Source organism: Macaca fascicularis, chromosome Y, assembly GCF_037993035.2.
Source record: "Macaca fascicularis isolate 582-1 chromosome Y, T2T-MFA8v1.1".
Taxonomy (NCBI): Eukaryota; Metazoa; Chordata; class Mammalia; order Primates; family Cercopithecidae; genus Macaca; species Macaca fascicularis.
Window position 1 is genome coordinate 347,646 of NC_132903.1, and position 15,716 is coordinate 363,361.

At 47.4% G+C, this 15,716-nt stretch overlaps 1 long non-coding RNA gene across 1 annotated transcript in view; it reads left to right on the forward strand.

The window, feature by feature from the left end:
- The window catches only part of LOC135969208 (uncharacterized), a 33,532-nt gene extending 25,428 nt beyond the window's left edge, over window positions 1-8,104 (forward strand). Inside the window, exon 3 of the long non-coding RNA XR_010584343.2 lies at window positions 7,323-8,104. This is a non-coding gene — a long non-coding RNA (uncharacterized lncRNA). The remainder of the gene's footprint in view (window positions 1-7,322) is intronic.
- Window positions 8,105-15,716: the final 7,612 nt, after the last annotated feature.

Below are 15,716 nucleotides of genomic sequence, written 5' to 3' on the forward strand. Positions count from 1 at the left end.
ATCGGTTGCAAATCCTACGGCCAGAGCGTCCCGGGAGCGCGGGACGGGGACCGGCCAGGCCTCGAACCCTCCCTCCCTCTTCATGGGGGTCCAGTCCGAGGATTGCTCGTCCTTCCCAGGACTGTGCACATCTGCCCCCAGCCGGCTGCAGGATCCGGCCCTCCGCAAGCTGCTCGTGTGTGTGTGTGTGTGTGTGTGTGTGTGTGTCTGGGAGGCAAACAACATCCTCGGTGGAGTGTGGACACGGAAGCCTCGGTGTTCAGTTCATTATAACTTCATAAAGCCGGTCGCGCCCCGTCTGCCTCTGCACACAGGAAGAAAATCGATCGGTCTAATTTGATAGCTCAGCATAAAAGCTCGACGGAACCTTTGCAAGAGCAGTGATAAAAAAAAAAAAAAAAAAAAAAAAAAGATTGGAAAGAGCCGGGAGTCTCCACGGCATGAGGGCAAGGCCGCAGCTGAATAAACTCAGGGTGGGCGGCCAACCCCGCTGCATAGACGTCCGTTAGGTCCCGGGAGGCAGCTGGATTCGAGTCTGCTGTGTAGATGGCTATTAGGTCCCAGGATGGAGCTGGATTCGAGGCTGCTGTGTAGACAGACATTAGGTCCCGGGACGGAGCTGCATCTGAGTCTGCTGTGTAGATGGCCATTAGGTCCCAAGACACAGCTGCATCCGAGTGTGCTGTGTAGACAGCCATTAGGTCCCAGGACGGAACTGGATTCGAGCCTGCTGTGTAGACAGACATTAGATCCTGAGACGGAGCTGCATCTGAGTCTGCTGTGTGGATGGCCATTAGCTCCTGGGACAGAGCTGGGTTTGAGCTTGCTGTGTAGACAGACATTAGGTCTCCAGACACAGCTGCTTCCGAGCCTGCTGTGTAGACAGCCATTAGGTCCTGGGACAGAGCTGGATTCGAGTCAGCTGTGTAGACAGCCATTAGGTCCCAGGACGGAGCTGGATTCGAGCCTGCTGTGTAGACAGACATTATGTCCCAAGACACAGCTACATCCAAGTCTGCTGTGTAGACGGCCATTAGGTCCCAGTCCCAGGATGGAGCTGGATTCGAGCCTGCTGTGTAGACAGCCATTAGCTCCCGGGACGGAGCTGCATGCGAGTCTGCTGTGTTGATGGCCATTAGGTCCTGGGATGGAACTGGATTTGAGTCTGCTGTGTAGACAGCCATTAGATCCTGAGACGGAGCTGCATCTGAGTCTGCTGTGTAGACAGCCATTAGGTCCCAGTCCCAGGACGGAGCTGGATTTAAGCCTGCTGTGTAGACAGACATTAGGTCCCAAGACACAGCTACATCCGAGCCTGCTGTGTAGACAGACATGAGATCCTGAGACGCAGCTGCATCCAAGTTTGCTGTGTAGACGGCCATTAGGTCCCGGGAAGGAGCTGGATTCGAGTCAGCTGTGTAGACAGCCATTAGGTCCCAAGATACAGCTGCATCCGAGTCTGCTGCATAGACGGCCATTAGGTCCTGGGATGCAGCTGGATTCGAGCCTGCTGTGTAGACGGCCCTTATGTCCCGGGACGGAGCTGCATCTGCCTGCGGGTGTTGAAGACAGAGCTGTGTCCGTCCCTACGTCCTGCGGACAGAGCTGCGTCCGTCTCTGGGCCGAGGTGGCCGTGTCTGTCTTGTGGGGAACAGTCCAGAGGGCTGAGGGGGGACCGCGGTCTCTCGTGGGGTCCATAGGAAAACATGGACACCCGACACATACTGTCCAGTAGGATATGCACGCTCAGTAGGATATGCACATGCTGCGAGTGTTGCGTGTAGTATGTATTTTGTGTGTCGTGTGTGCATTTGGTGTGATGTCTGTACTGTGCAGAGTGTCTGTGTTTAGTGTGGTTTGTGTGTGTTGTGTGTGCGTGTATTTTGTGTGTTGTGTGTGTGTTGTGTGTGTGTTGTGGTGCTGTGTATTTTGCGTGTTGAGTGTGTATGTGTTGTGGTGCTGTGTATTTTGTGTGTTGTGTGTGTTGTGGTGCTGTGTATTTTGCGTGTTGAGTGTGTGTGTTGTGGTGCTGTGTATTTTGTGTGTTGTGTGTGTTGTGGTGCTGTGTATTTTGCGTGTTGAGTGTGTGTGTTGTGGTGCTCTGTATTTTGCGTGTTGTGTGTGTGTTGTGGTGCTGTGTATTTTGCGTGTTGAGTGTGTGTGTTGTGGTGCTCTGTATTTTGCGTGTTGTGTGTGTGTTGTGGTTCTGTGTATTTTGCGTGTTGAGTGTGTGTGTTGTGGTGCTGTGTATTTTGCGTGTTGTGTGTGTGTTGTGGTGCTGTGTATTTTGCGTGTTGTGTGTGTGTTGTGGTGCTGTGTATTTTGCGTGTTGTGTGTGTGTTGCGGTGCTGTGTATTTTGCGTGTTGTGTGTGTGTTGTGGTGCTGTGTATTTTGCGTGTTGTGTGTGTGTTGCGGTGCTGTGTATTTTGCGTGTTGTGTGTGTGTTGCGGTGCTGTGTATTTTGCGTGTTGTGTGTGTGTTGTGGTGCTGTGTATTTTGCGTGTTGTGTGTGTGTTGCGGTGCTGTGTATTTTGCGTGTTGTGTGTGTGTTGCGGTGCTGTGTGTTTTGCGTGTTGTGTGTGTGTTGCGGTGCTGTGTATTTTGCGTGTTGTGTGTGTGTTGTGGTGCTGTGTATTTTGCGTGTTGAGTGTGTGTGTTGTGGTGCTGTGTATTTTGCGTGTTGTGTGTGTGTTGCGGTGCTGTGTATTTTGCGTGTTGTGTGTGTGTTGCGGTGCTGTGTATTTTGCGTGTTGTGTGTGTGTTGTGGTGCTGTGTATTTTGCGTGTTGTGTGTGTGTTGCGGTGCTGTGTATTTTGCGTGTTGTGTGTGTGTTGCGGTGCTGTGTGTTTTGCGTGTTGTGTGTGTGTTGCGGTGCTGTGTATTTTGCGTGTTGTGTGTGTGTTGTGGTGCTGTGTATTTTGCGTGTTGAGTGTGTGTGTTGTGGTGCTGTGTATTTTGCGTGTTGTGTGTGTGTTGCGGTGCTGTGTATTTTGCGTGTTGTGTGTGTGTTGTGGTGCTGTGTATTTTGCGTGTTGTGTGTGTGTTGCGGTGCTGTGTATTTTGCGTGTTGTGTGTGTGTTGCGGTGCTGTGTATTTTGCGTGTTGTGTGTGTGTTGCGGTGCTGTGTATTTTGCGTGTTGTGTGTGTGTTGTGGTGCTGTGTATTTTGCGTGTTGTGTGTGTGTTGCGGTGCTGTGTATTTTGCGTGTTGTGTGTGTGTTGCGGTGCTGTGTATTTTGCGTGTTGTGTGTGTGTTGTGGTGCTGTGTATTTTGCGCGTTGTGTGTGTGTTGCGGTGCTGTGTATTTTGCGTGTTGTGTGTGTGTTGCGGTGCTGTGTGTTTTGCGTGTTGTGTGTGTGTTGCGGTGCTGTGTATTTTGCGTGTTGTGTGTGTGTTGTGGTGCTGTGTATTTTGCGTGTTGAGTGTGTGTGTTGTGGTGCTGTGTATTTTGCGTGTTGTGTGTGTGTTGTGGTGCTGTGTATTTTGCGTGTTGAGTGTGTGTGTGTTGTGGTGCTGTGTATTTTGCGTGTTGTGTGTGTGTGTTGTGGTGCTGTGTATTTTGCGTGTTGAGTGTGTGTGTTTGGTGCTGTGTATTTTGCGTGTTGTGTGTGTGTTGTGGTGCTGTGTATTTTGCGTGTTGAGTGTGTGTGTTGTGGTGCTGTGTATTTTGCGTGTTGTGTGTGTGTTGTGGTGCTGTGTATTTTGCGTGTTGTGTGTGTGTGTTGTGGTGCTGTGTATTTTGCGTGTTGTGTGTGTTGTGGTGCTGTGTATTTTGCGTGTTGAGTGTGTGTGTTGTGGTGCTGTGTATTTTGCGTGTTGTGTGTGTGTTGTGGTGCTGTGTATTTTGCGTGTTGTGTGTGTGTGTTGTGGTGCTGTGTATTTTGTGTGTTGTGTGTGTGTTGTGGTGCTGTGTATTTTGCGTGTTGAGTGTGTGTGTTGTGGTGCTGTGTATTTTGCGTGTTGAGTGTGTGTGTTGTGGTGCTGTGTATTTTGCGTGTTGTGTGTGTGTGTTGTGGTGCTGTGTATTTTGCGTGTTGAGTGTGTGTGTTGTGGTGCTGTGTATTTTGCGTGTTGAGTGTGTGTGTTGTGGTGCTGTGTATTTTGCGTGTTGTGTGTGTGTGTTGTGATGCTGTGTATTTTGCGTGTTGAGTGTGTGTGTTGTGGTGCTGTGTATTTTGCGTGTTGAGTGTGTGTGTTGTGGTGCTGTGTATTTTGCGTGTTGAGTGTGTGTGTTTGGTGCTGTGTATTTTGCGTGTTGTGTGTGTTGTGGTGCTGTGTATTTTGCGTGTTGTGTGTGTGTGTTGTGGTGCTGTGTATTTTGCGTGTTGTGTATGTGTTGTGGTGCTGTGTATTTTGCGTGTTGAGTGTGTGTTGTGTGGCATCGATGTTGTTCATAGCATGTGTGTTTAGTGAGGTATGAGACAGAGCGTGATCTAATGTATCATACTGATTACACAATACACATCCCACGTATATGACACGCACAGACAGCAGATATGTTTTGTGTGGTGTGTGTGTGCTTGCTACTGTAGCCTGGTGGCTTTGGGGTCTCGATACTTCTTAGGATGTCCCCTTAGGATGGAGGGAAATGCGTCTGGCCCCCAAGAGGCCAGAAACCCATAGAATTCTTCCATTAGCATCAGAATCCCTGAGGACATCTGACTTCTGTTCTTTTTTTTTTTTTTTGAGACGGAGTCTCGCTCCGTTGCCAGGCTGGAGTGCAGTGGCGTGGTTCGGCTCACTGCAACCTCTGCCTCCCGGGTTCAAGCGATTCTCCTGCCTCAGCCTCCTGAGTAGTTGGGATGACAGGCGCCCGCCACCACACCCGGCTAATTTTTGTATTTTTAGTTGAGGTAGGGTTTCACCGTGTTGGCCAGGCTGGTCTCGAACCCCTGACCTCAGGCTGTCCACCCACCTTGGCTTCTCCAAAGTGTTGGAATAACGGACATGAGCCACTGTGCCCAGCCAAATTCTGTTGTTTTTGTTGAGATGGAGTCTTGCTCTGTCTTGCAGGCTGGAGGGCAGTGGCACGATCTCAGCTCACTGCAACCTCCGCCTCCCGGGTTCAAGTGATTCTCCTGCCTCAGCCTCCCGAGTAGCTGGGATGACGGACACCTGCCACCAGGCCTGGCTCATTTTTTTGTATTTTTAGTAGAGACGGGGTTTCACCGTGTTGGCCAGGCTGATCTCGAACTCCTGACCTCAGGTGATCCACCTGCCTCGGCCTCCCAAAGTGCTGGGATGACAGGCGTGAGCCACCACGCCCGGACTAATTTATTTTCTTTAAACAAAGCCCAGGGGCCACCGTGAGATTGTGTTACCTCGCTATGGTGTTGTTCCTCTTTTTATCCAATATCCTGCATTTTGAGACACATTTCTAACATACAGAAAGAAATGTTCATACTTCTCGCATTTTTTTGTTTTTGCAGAAATTACCCTAAATCCATGTGTCTTGGCCTCTTAAAAACAAAACAAAAAACAAACCCACAGTTCAATATCTATCATCTATCTATCATATCTATCTATATCTATCTATCATCTATGTATCTATCTATTATACCTATCATCTATCTTATCTATCATCTATTATGTCTGTCTATCTATCTATCTATCTATCTATCTATCTATCTATCTATCTATCATCTATCTCTATCATGTATGTATCTATGTGTTATACCTATCTATCATGTATCTATCTATCTATCTATCTACCATTCTATCTATCTATGTATCTATCTATCTATCTACCATTCTACCTATCTATCTATCTATCTATCTATTTACCATTCTATCTATCTATCTATCTATCTATCTATCTATCTATCTATCTATCTATCATCTATCTGTCTATCTACCATTCTATCTATCTATCTATCTATCTATCTATCTATCTATCATCTATCTCTATCATGTATGTATCTATGTGTTATACCTATCTATCATGTATCTATCTATCTATCTATCTATCTATCTATCTATCTATCTATCTACCATTCTATCTATCTATGTATCTATCTATCTATCTACCATTCTACCTATCTATCTATCTATCTATTTACCATTCTATCTATCTATCTATCTATCTATCTATCTATCTATCTATCATCTATCTGTCTATCTACCATTCTATCTATCTATCTATCTATCTATCTATCTATCATCTATCTATATCATGTATGTATCTATGTGTTATACCTATCTATCATGTATCTATCTATCTATCTATCTATCTATCTATCTATCATCTATCTGTCTATCTACCATTCTATCTATCTATCTATCTATCTATCTACCATTCTATCTATCTATCTATCTATCTATCTATCTATCTATCTATCTATCTATCTATCTACCATTCTATCTATCTACCATTCTATCTATCTATCTATCTATCTATCTATCTATCTATCTATCTATCTATCTATCATCTATCTGTCTATCTACCATTCTATCTATCTATCTATCTATCTATCTATCTATCTATCTATCTATCTATCTACCTATCATCTATCTCTATCATGTATGTATCTATGTATTATATCTATCTATCATGTATCTATCCATCTATCTATGTATCTATGTATCTATCTATCTTTCTATCTATCCATCCTTCTATCTATCATCCAACTGGATTATCAATATCCATGCTTCCACACATATTTCTCTCTCTCTCTCTCACTCTCAACCTCTCCCCCTCCCTCTCTGCTTCTGAGATCTTTCCAAAAGCAGGCAGAACGCGACAGGAAGTGACTCCCTCCCGATTCCTCGCCGGGAGAGGCAGACACCCACCTGTAGGGAGCTGCATTCCTGGGGTCTGTGGTCACGTCACAGTTAGCAACGTGGTACCCGAGCTGGACAAGAGTCAATTTACAACTCTTTTGTGCTGAGTATCAGAACAACCGATCATTCAATTATCTCAGTGTTACCTTTCCCTGGCATTATTTCATTCCTTGAAATTGCTTTTTCATTCCAATTATAGGTTTTCATGGAGAAATTGTTGGATAATGTAATAATATCGGCTTCTTTCTGTCCTCTGAGGGCGATTATGAATGTTTAATAAGACGCCAAAGTTGCAAAACCATTATGCACTTCTCAAAAGAGAGATGCCATATAAATGAATAATAAGAATAAATTATGCAACTGTATTGGATAGGAAAAAAAAATCAATTACTGTTCTTCTCGTGGCCAGCTGTCTACTTTATATGCTGGATTTTAGAGTTAATTAATTAAGTTACGTCCTGTATTAAAAAACAAGCGCGTCAGCTTTTTTTTTTTTTTTTTTTTTTTTTTTTTAACATTTTTTCCTTTTCCTGTCCAAATAGCATGGTGGTTCTACGAGGTCCCCTACATCCTGATGGAAACGTACCATTTCCCGATGAAGCTGCAAGTTTCCACTGGAGGGAAAATGGTGACTCTCTCAAGAATTAGCCTGGAGACCCTGAACAGCTTCAGAATATGCCACCAAAAAATACATAAATAAATAAATTGCAGGGGCCAGGCGCGGTGGCTCACGCTTGTCATCCCAGCACTTTGGGAGGCCGAGGCAGGTGGATCACAAAGTCAGGAGTTCAAGACCAGCCTGGCCACGATGGTGAAATCCCATCTCTACTAAAAATATAAAAAAATGAGCCGGGCGTGGTGGCGGGCGCCTGTCGTCCCAGCTACTCGGGAGGCTGAGGCAGGAGAACGGCGTGAACCCGGGAGGTGGAGGTTGCGGCGAGCCGAGATCGCGCCACCGCACTCCAGCCTGGGCGACAGAGCGAGACTCCGTCTCCAAAAAACCACAAAACCATAATTAAACAGCATGATGTGTAAAAGAGAAGAAGAAAAACCCCAACGTAGTCATCAGATGTCCCTGATGTCTTTACACCTCATTTCATTTGCTTCTGTGACATTCTGAACGCCGTGTTGCGTGGCAGCGCCCAGGAGAGGCTCGTGTGCCAGGTCAAGAGCAGACTCCCAACTGAACCGTGTGCCAGGGACAACGTCGTAAACCCCAGTGACCTCCAAGTGTCTCGTCTTGAGATGCGAATCATTTCTTGACATATTATGTCACGCGACTAAAACCTTTTCTTTTCTAAAAAAAAATATGTCACATGTTTGCTTGCTGATCCTTGCAGGAGAAAAACAAAGAAGTGTTTCTTTTCTTTTCTTTTTTTTTTTTTTTTGAGATGGAGTCTCGCTCTGTTGCCCAGGCTGGAGTGCAGTGGTGCGATCTCGGCTCACTGCAACCTCTGCCTCCCGGGTTCAAGTGATTCTCCTGCCTCAGCCTCCCCAGTAGCTGGGATTACAGGCACCTGCCACCACACCCAGCTAATTTTTGTATTTTTAGGAGAGACGGGGTTTCACCATGTTGGCCAGGCTGGACTTGAACTCCTGACCTTGTGATCCACCTGCCTCGGCCTCCCAAAGTGCTGGGATGACAGACGTGAGCCACCGCGCCCGGCGGCAAAATAATTCTTATGCGGAAGTGGCATTTTTTTTTTGGTTTCATATCCTGGCCCTCTGGATGTTTAACTACTTATTCTTCTGCACCACTGAATACTAATTTTACAGTGTGTGATATTTACTGTCAGGAAGGAAAAACACAGAAATGTGGCTAGTGGTACCTTCTCAGCCCCCACCACCCCCCTGGAGATTACCCAGGGAACATTACGCTCGACTACTGTAGACTTCACAAGAGGCCTGATTCTTTCTGTTGAAAATAAGAGACAGGCCGGGCACGGTGGCCAGTAATCCCAGCATTTTGGGAGGCGGAGGCGGGCGGATCACGAGGTTAAGAGATCAAGATGATATGGCCAACATGGTGAAACCTCGTCTCTACTAAAAATACAAAATAATAAAAATAAAAATAAAAAATTACCTGGCCATGGTGGCATGCACCTGTAGTCCCAGCTACTCAGGAGACTGAGGCAGGAGAATCGCTTGAACCCGGGAGGCAGAGGGTGCAGTGAGCCGAGATCACGCCACTGCACTCCAGCCTGGGTGACAGAGCGACACTCCATCTCAAAAAAAAAAAAAAAAAAAAAAGAAAAAAATGAAAATAAAATACTCATATCATTAAACTCCATCCATCTTTCAGCAAAAGCTTCAAATTGCTCTTTTAAGAGTAAAGTATTGAATAGGAGAAGAGGACTTTTTGTGTTGAAGGGGAGACGCTTTGAGTTCTGTGTGAGGTAGAGGGAAGAGTCAGCAAATACATCCCAAAGGCAGACACTGGGACGCTGGTGTTTGTTCTGGCCATTGGTCTCCTGGTATTGACGACGTGGGCATTGCTGTCCCAGTGTCAATGACCGAGCCGTTGGTATCTCCATCTCAAAGATGTGGCCGTTGAGATCTAGTATTGATGACACAGCCATTGGGTGTCCCGTATTGATGAGCTGGCCATTGCTGTCCTACCATTCATGGTGTGGCTGTTGGTGTCCCAGTATTGATGAGGCAGCCGTTGGTGTCCTGGTGTCAATGATGTGGCCATTGGTGTCCCAGGTCTGATGACACACCATTGGTGTCTTGATATTGTTGATGTGATCATTAGTGTCCCAGTATGGATGACACACCCATTGGTGTCTTGATATTGTTGACGCGGCCATTGGTATTCTGGTATCAATGACATGGCCGTTGGTATCCTAGTATTAATGATGCAGCCATTGGTGTCTGACACAGCCGCTGGTGTCCTGGTATTGATGATGTGGCCATTGGTGTCCTGGTATCAATGCCATGGCCATTGGTGTCCTAGGATTGGTGATGTGGCCATTGGTGTCCCAGTACTGACAATGTGGCCATTGGTGTCCCAGGTCTGATGACACACCCATTGGTGTCTTGATATTGTTGATGTGACCATTGGTGTCCTGGTATTGATGATGTGGCCGTTGGTGTCCTCGTGTCAATGACATGGCCGCTGGTATCCTGGTATCAATGATGTGGCCGTTGGTGTCTGACACGGCCATTGGTGTCCTGGTACTGATGATGCAGTCATTGGTGTCCCAATGTTGGTGAGGTGGCCATTGGTGTCCCAGTGTTGGTGACGTGGCCATTGATGTCCCAGTACTGATGACGTGGCCATTGGTGTCCCAGTGTTGGTGACGTGGCCATTTGTGTTCCCAGGATTGGTGACATGGTTATTGGGTTTCCAGTGTTGATGACATGGCCACTGGCATCCCAGTACTGATGATGTAGCCACTGGTGTCCTGGGACCCACGGCTTGCTGTGCCCCGCCCTGTGTGAATTGAGTCGTGCAGCTTGGGGCATCACTTCAAGGGCCGCCTGCCTTCACCAAGACCCCAGAAAGCCTTCCAGGGTCCGAAGAGCCCCAAGGCTCCTCCGGGACCAGCGCAGAATGTCTGCCGTGTAGACAAGTTAAGAATAAGAGGCTTGATTCTTCCTGTTAAAAATAAGGCAAGAGGCTTTCCCAACCCCCTCCCTTACCTCTTTCAGAATTTCTTTTTTTTTTTTTTTGTCTTTTTCAAATGCGTGTCAATCTTTTTCATGAAGGAGGAAGATGCCCGTAGCCTCAGTGTCTGGGGACGAAGAGGGTCTAACTTGTCACCCGACTCGAGATTGCAAAACCCAGCTAAGTCAATGGATTGTACACACTTCGCTCTACGGAAGGCTGAGATTTCTTTGTGTCGTTGCCACCTCTTTAGTGTCTTGCCTGTGACGGGCTTTGCATTCTGGTTTGATGCTGGTTCGATAATGAAATCGTTTTCTTGTCTCTTTTACCTTTGTGGCGAGGTCCTCAGGGTCGGCAGATTTTGCTTTTAATGATATTTCTTCAACGCTGTCTCCACCAAGACCTTCGAATCCTTCCAGAGGCAGAGGATTCTTGAAGGCTTCAACGGGAATTCTCTACGAAGACCTCGCAAAGCCCTACCCAAGGCAGGGAAGATGAAAAGATGAAACATCTGTTAATATAACCGTTGTGAGAATGTTTTCAGAGATTCCTTCCTTCTGGCAGGGTATTTACGGTATCTCCGTGTTCAGATTCCAACAAACGCGGTTTCTATCCGTGTCTTCATCAGGCCAGGTGTGCAGAAGGACGTGGTTCCCACAGAGAGCTTGATAAACGTTGGGTTTTTTGACCTCCTTGGCATTTGATCTTTGACAGGTAAGCGGGTATGCAGATAGGTGGTGTCCACAGGGCAGCCCGCTCAGCAGTGATGCTTGTCCAATGCTCAGCTGTGGCCTAAGCAGTCTGTGTTCACCAAATTCCTGTGTTGAAATTGTCTCCCCGTCCTTAGTTCAACCCCCATGGAAGACAGTGTGGCGATTCCTCAAGGACCTAGAACCAGAAATACCATTTGACCCAGCAATTTCATTACTGAGTATATACCCAAAGGATTATAAATTGTTCTACTGTAAAGACACATGCACACGTATGTTTATTGTGGGACTGGTCACAATAGCAAAGACTTGGAACCAACACAAATGCCCATCGATGATAGACTGGATAAAGAAAATGTGGTACATGGATACCATGGAATACTATGCGGCCATGAAAAAGGATGAGTTCGTGTCCTTTGGAGGGACATGGGTGAAGCTGGAAACCATCATTCTCAGCAAACTCACACAAGGACAGAAAACCAAACACCGCATGTTCTCACTCATCAGTGGGAGTTGAACAATGAGAACACACGGACACAGGGAGGGGAACGTCACACACTGGGGCCTGTTGGGGAGTGGGGGCTAGGGGAGGGAGAGCATTAGGACACATACTTAATGCATGTGTGGCTTAAAAGCTAGACTTGGAACCAACCGAAATGCCCATCGATGATAGACTGGATAAAGAAAATGTGGTACATAGACACCATGGAATACTATGCAGCCATGAAAAAGGATGAGTTCATGTCCTTTGCAGGGACGTGGGTGAAGCTGGAAACCATCATTGTCAGCAAACTCACACAGGAACAGAAAACCAAACACCACATGTTCTCACTCATAAGTGGGAGGTGAACAATGAGAACACATGGACACAGGGAGGGGAACATCACACACTGGGGCCTGTCGGGGGTGGGGGCTAGGGGAGGGAGAGCATTAGGACACATACCTAATGCACGTGGAGCTTAAAACCCAGACTTGGAACCAACCCAAATGTCCATTGATGATAGACTGGACGAAGAAAATGTGGCACAGACACCATGGAATACTATGCAGCCATGAAAAAGGATGAGTTCATGTCCTTTGCGAGAATACATGGACACTTCACACACCGGGGCCTGTTGGGGGACGGGGGTAGGGGAGGGACAGCATTAGGAGAAATACGTAATGTAGATGACAGGTTGATGGGTGCAGCAAACCAACATGGTACGTGTCTACCTACGTAACGAACCTGCACGTTCTGCACATGTACCGTGGAACTTAAAGTATAATTAAGAGAATAAATCCTCTCTCCAAAGTTGATGGTGTTGGTGGATGGACTGTTTGAGAGGTAAGAGGTCATAGGGTTGGAGCCTCATGGATGGGATGAGTGACCTTATAAAAGGGACACCGGGGCGAGCTCCCCGGCCCCTTCCTCCACGTGAGGGCACAGAGAAAAGGCACAGAACCCACCGCACCTTGATCTCCGTCTTCCAGCCTCCAGAGCTGTGAGCGGTAAATGTCTGCTGTTCGTAAGTCACCCACTGTATTCTGTTCTGTGACAGCGGCAGCCTCAGCCGGCTGGGATAAGAGAGATAAGAGGCCACCTATGGCCCCTCTGCCCCCAGCCCCTTTTCCGGCGGGAGCAGGAGCTCCTTTCTCCGCTGAGAAGATGAAGGGTCTGCGCTGGGGCTTTTCGCACTGGCAGAGGCTGCAAGCTCTGTGTGGATTGCGGACTGGACTCTGCCTCGCCCTCTCTCTCTCTTTCTTTCTCTTCTCTCTGTTTCTCCCTCTCCCCATTCTTTTCTCTCTTTTTGTTTTCTCTCTTTCTCTTTCCCTCTCCTTTTTCTGTCCTCTCTCTTTTCTCTCTTTTCCCTCTCTCTCTTCTCTCCTTCCTTTGTTCCTTCCTTCCTTCCTTCCTTCCTTCCTTCCTTCCTTCCTTCCTTCCTTCCTTCCTTCCTCCCTTCCCTTCCCTTCCCTTCCCTTCCCTTCCCTCCTTCCTTTCCTTCTTTCTTTCTTTCTTCTCACTCTGTCACCCAGGCTGGAGTGCAGTGGTGCAATCTCAGCTCACTGCAACCTCCGCCTCCCGGGTTCACACCATTCTCCCACCTCATCCTCCCGAGTAGCTGGGACTACAGGCGCCCGCCACCACGCCTGGGTAATTTTTGTATTTTTAGTAGAGACGGGGTTTCACCATCTAGGCCAGGCTGGTCTTGAACCCGTGACCTTGTGATCCGCCCGCCTCGGCCTCCCAAAGTGCTGGGATGACAGGCGCGAGCCACCACACCCGGCCCTGTTGAGCTTTTGATTAGGCCATGAGACACGCATTTATCTCAGGGAACAGAGGGATGCAATGAGTTCTTGAGTTCTCTCTTGTCTCTCGTCCAAGAGGAATTTCCTTGTGGACAGATTGTGGGGTTGGAAGCCTGTAGCTCTTTTCTCCTAGTAGCTATCTTTTTTTTTAGGAGTAAAAAGGGGAGCGGGTTGGCCTGAGATAGTTCCCAGCTTGAATTTTTCCCTTTGACTTAGTGATTTGGGAGTCGTCCCAAGAGGGATGTATTTATTATTTTCTCCCAAGTTGTGCCCTGTATCGGTCAATGCTGGAATTCAGGTTCGCGGCTGGATTCGAAGACGGAGAAATGAGTAAGTGGGGGAGTGATTGAGTGACATCGGGGACCAGTTGGGGTGGGAGGTGAAGGGGCTTCGCAGAGCCTGGCCTTCAATCTGTCCTTTCCCTTCGCTTTAACCCCCCACCTCCACCCCAGCCTGCATAACGTTATTTTCTTCTTGTAACGTAAGGTCCGTTTCTCTCTTTGGAGTTCATGTCTTCTCAGGATTTGATGTATGTACGTTCTCTCCATATTGCCGCCTTTGTTCACTTCGTTTTAGTTTTTTCAAGTTGGATTCTCCCTTTCCCATTTTTCTGTCCCAGGAGCCCTCCCCCCGGGGACGGGCGGTTCACCATATCTGTAGCGGACGGGCCCCATCTGTCTTCCTCTCTTGTGTTTTTCAACGGTGGTCCATTATGCAAATGATCCTGGTCAGAGACAGGGAATAATATCAGATAAGGAAGAATTACAATGCTATACATACAAGAAGGCTTTTTTTTTTTTTTTTTTTGGAAACATGGTAATACTGTGTTAGACACAGGACCACCTTCCCTTTATTCATTTTTTCTGGTATGTTATTAGTTTCTTTTTTATTTTATTTTATTTTATTTTATTTTACTTTAAGTTCTGGGTACATGTGCAGAATGTGCAGGTTTGTGACATAGGTAGACACGTGCCATGGCGGTTGCCTGCACCCATCAACCCGTCATCTACATTAGGTATTTCTCCTAATGCTCTCCCTCCCCTAGTCCCCCATCCACCAACAGACCCCAGTGTGTGACGTTCCCCTCCCTGTGTCCATGTGTTCTCATTGCTCAACTCCCACTGATGAGTGAGAACATGCGGTGTTTGGTTTTCTGTTCCTGTGTGAGTTTGCTGAGAAGGATGGTTTCCAGCTTCATCCACATCCCTGGAAAGGACATGAGCTCATCCTTTCTGATGGTTGCCTAGTTTTAGTTTCTTTAACGCAGTAAGTCTTGCCTGGATGGCTTCATGCTGTGGGAAGCACACATTTGACTGCAGGAAGAGAAGAGGGACGCTGCCCGTGTCCCAGTGTGAGCTTCCATCTTCTCTCCCAGGTGGCTGCTGACGCAAAGGGGGAGGAGCCTGGGCGACCGAATGAAACTCCATCTGAAACAAATAAAAAACGAAGAAAGAGCGAAACAAACAAACAAACAAACAAACAGACAAAGAACCAAGAAAGTGATGTCCCCAGATGTCAAGATGAGGGGAAGAAGGAGGATTTCCTTGCTGGAAGGGAGTGTCTACTGAAGGGCTGCTGGGTTTCTCGGAATGTTTCTGTTCTTGACCTGTAATCCCAGCACTTTGGCAGCCCTAGATAGGACGACAGCTTGAGGCCAGGAGTTCAGACAAGCACGGGCAACATAGCCAGACCCCATCTCTACAAAAAAATTGAAAATTAGCCCAGCGTGGTGGTGTGAGCCTGTAGTCTCAGCTACTCGGGAGGCTGAAGCAGGAGGGTTGCTTGAGCCCCGGAGGTTGGGGCTGCAGTAAACCGTGATTTATTTTTATTTATTTTAATTAATTAATTAATTTGTGATGGAGTCTCTCTCTGTTCCCCAGGCTGGAGTGCAGTGGTGCGATCTCGGCTCACGGCAACCTCTGCCTCCCGGGTTCAAGCGATTCTCCTGCCTCAGCCTCCCGAGTAGCTGGGATTACAGGTGTGCACCACCACGCCTGGATAGTGTTTGTATTTTCAGTGGAGACGGGGTTTCACCATGTTGGCCAGGATGGTCTCAAATTCCTGACCTCAGGTGATCCACCCTCCTCGGCCTCCCAAAGTGCTGGGATGACAGACGTGAGCCACCGTGCCCGGCCTCAGATGGGGGAATTTTATGGTATGTGAATTATATCTAAATAAAAATCTTAAAGAAAGAAAAAGAACGAAGGAAGGAAAGGAGGGACAGAGGAAGGGAGGAAGAAAGGAAGGAATGAAGGAAGGAAGGAAAGAAAGGAGGGAGGGAGGGAGGAAGGAACGAAGGAAAGAAAGGAGGGAGGGAGGGAGGAAGGAAC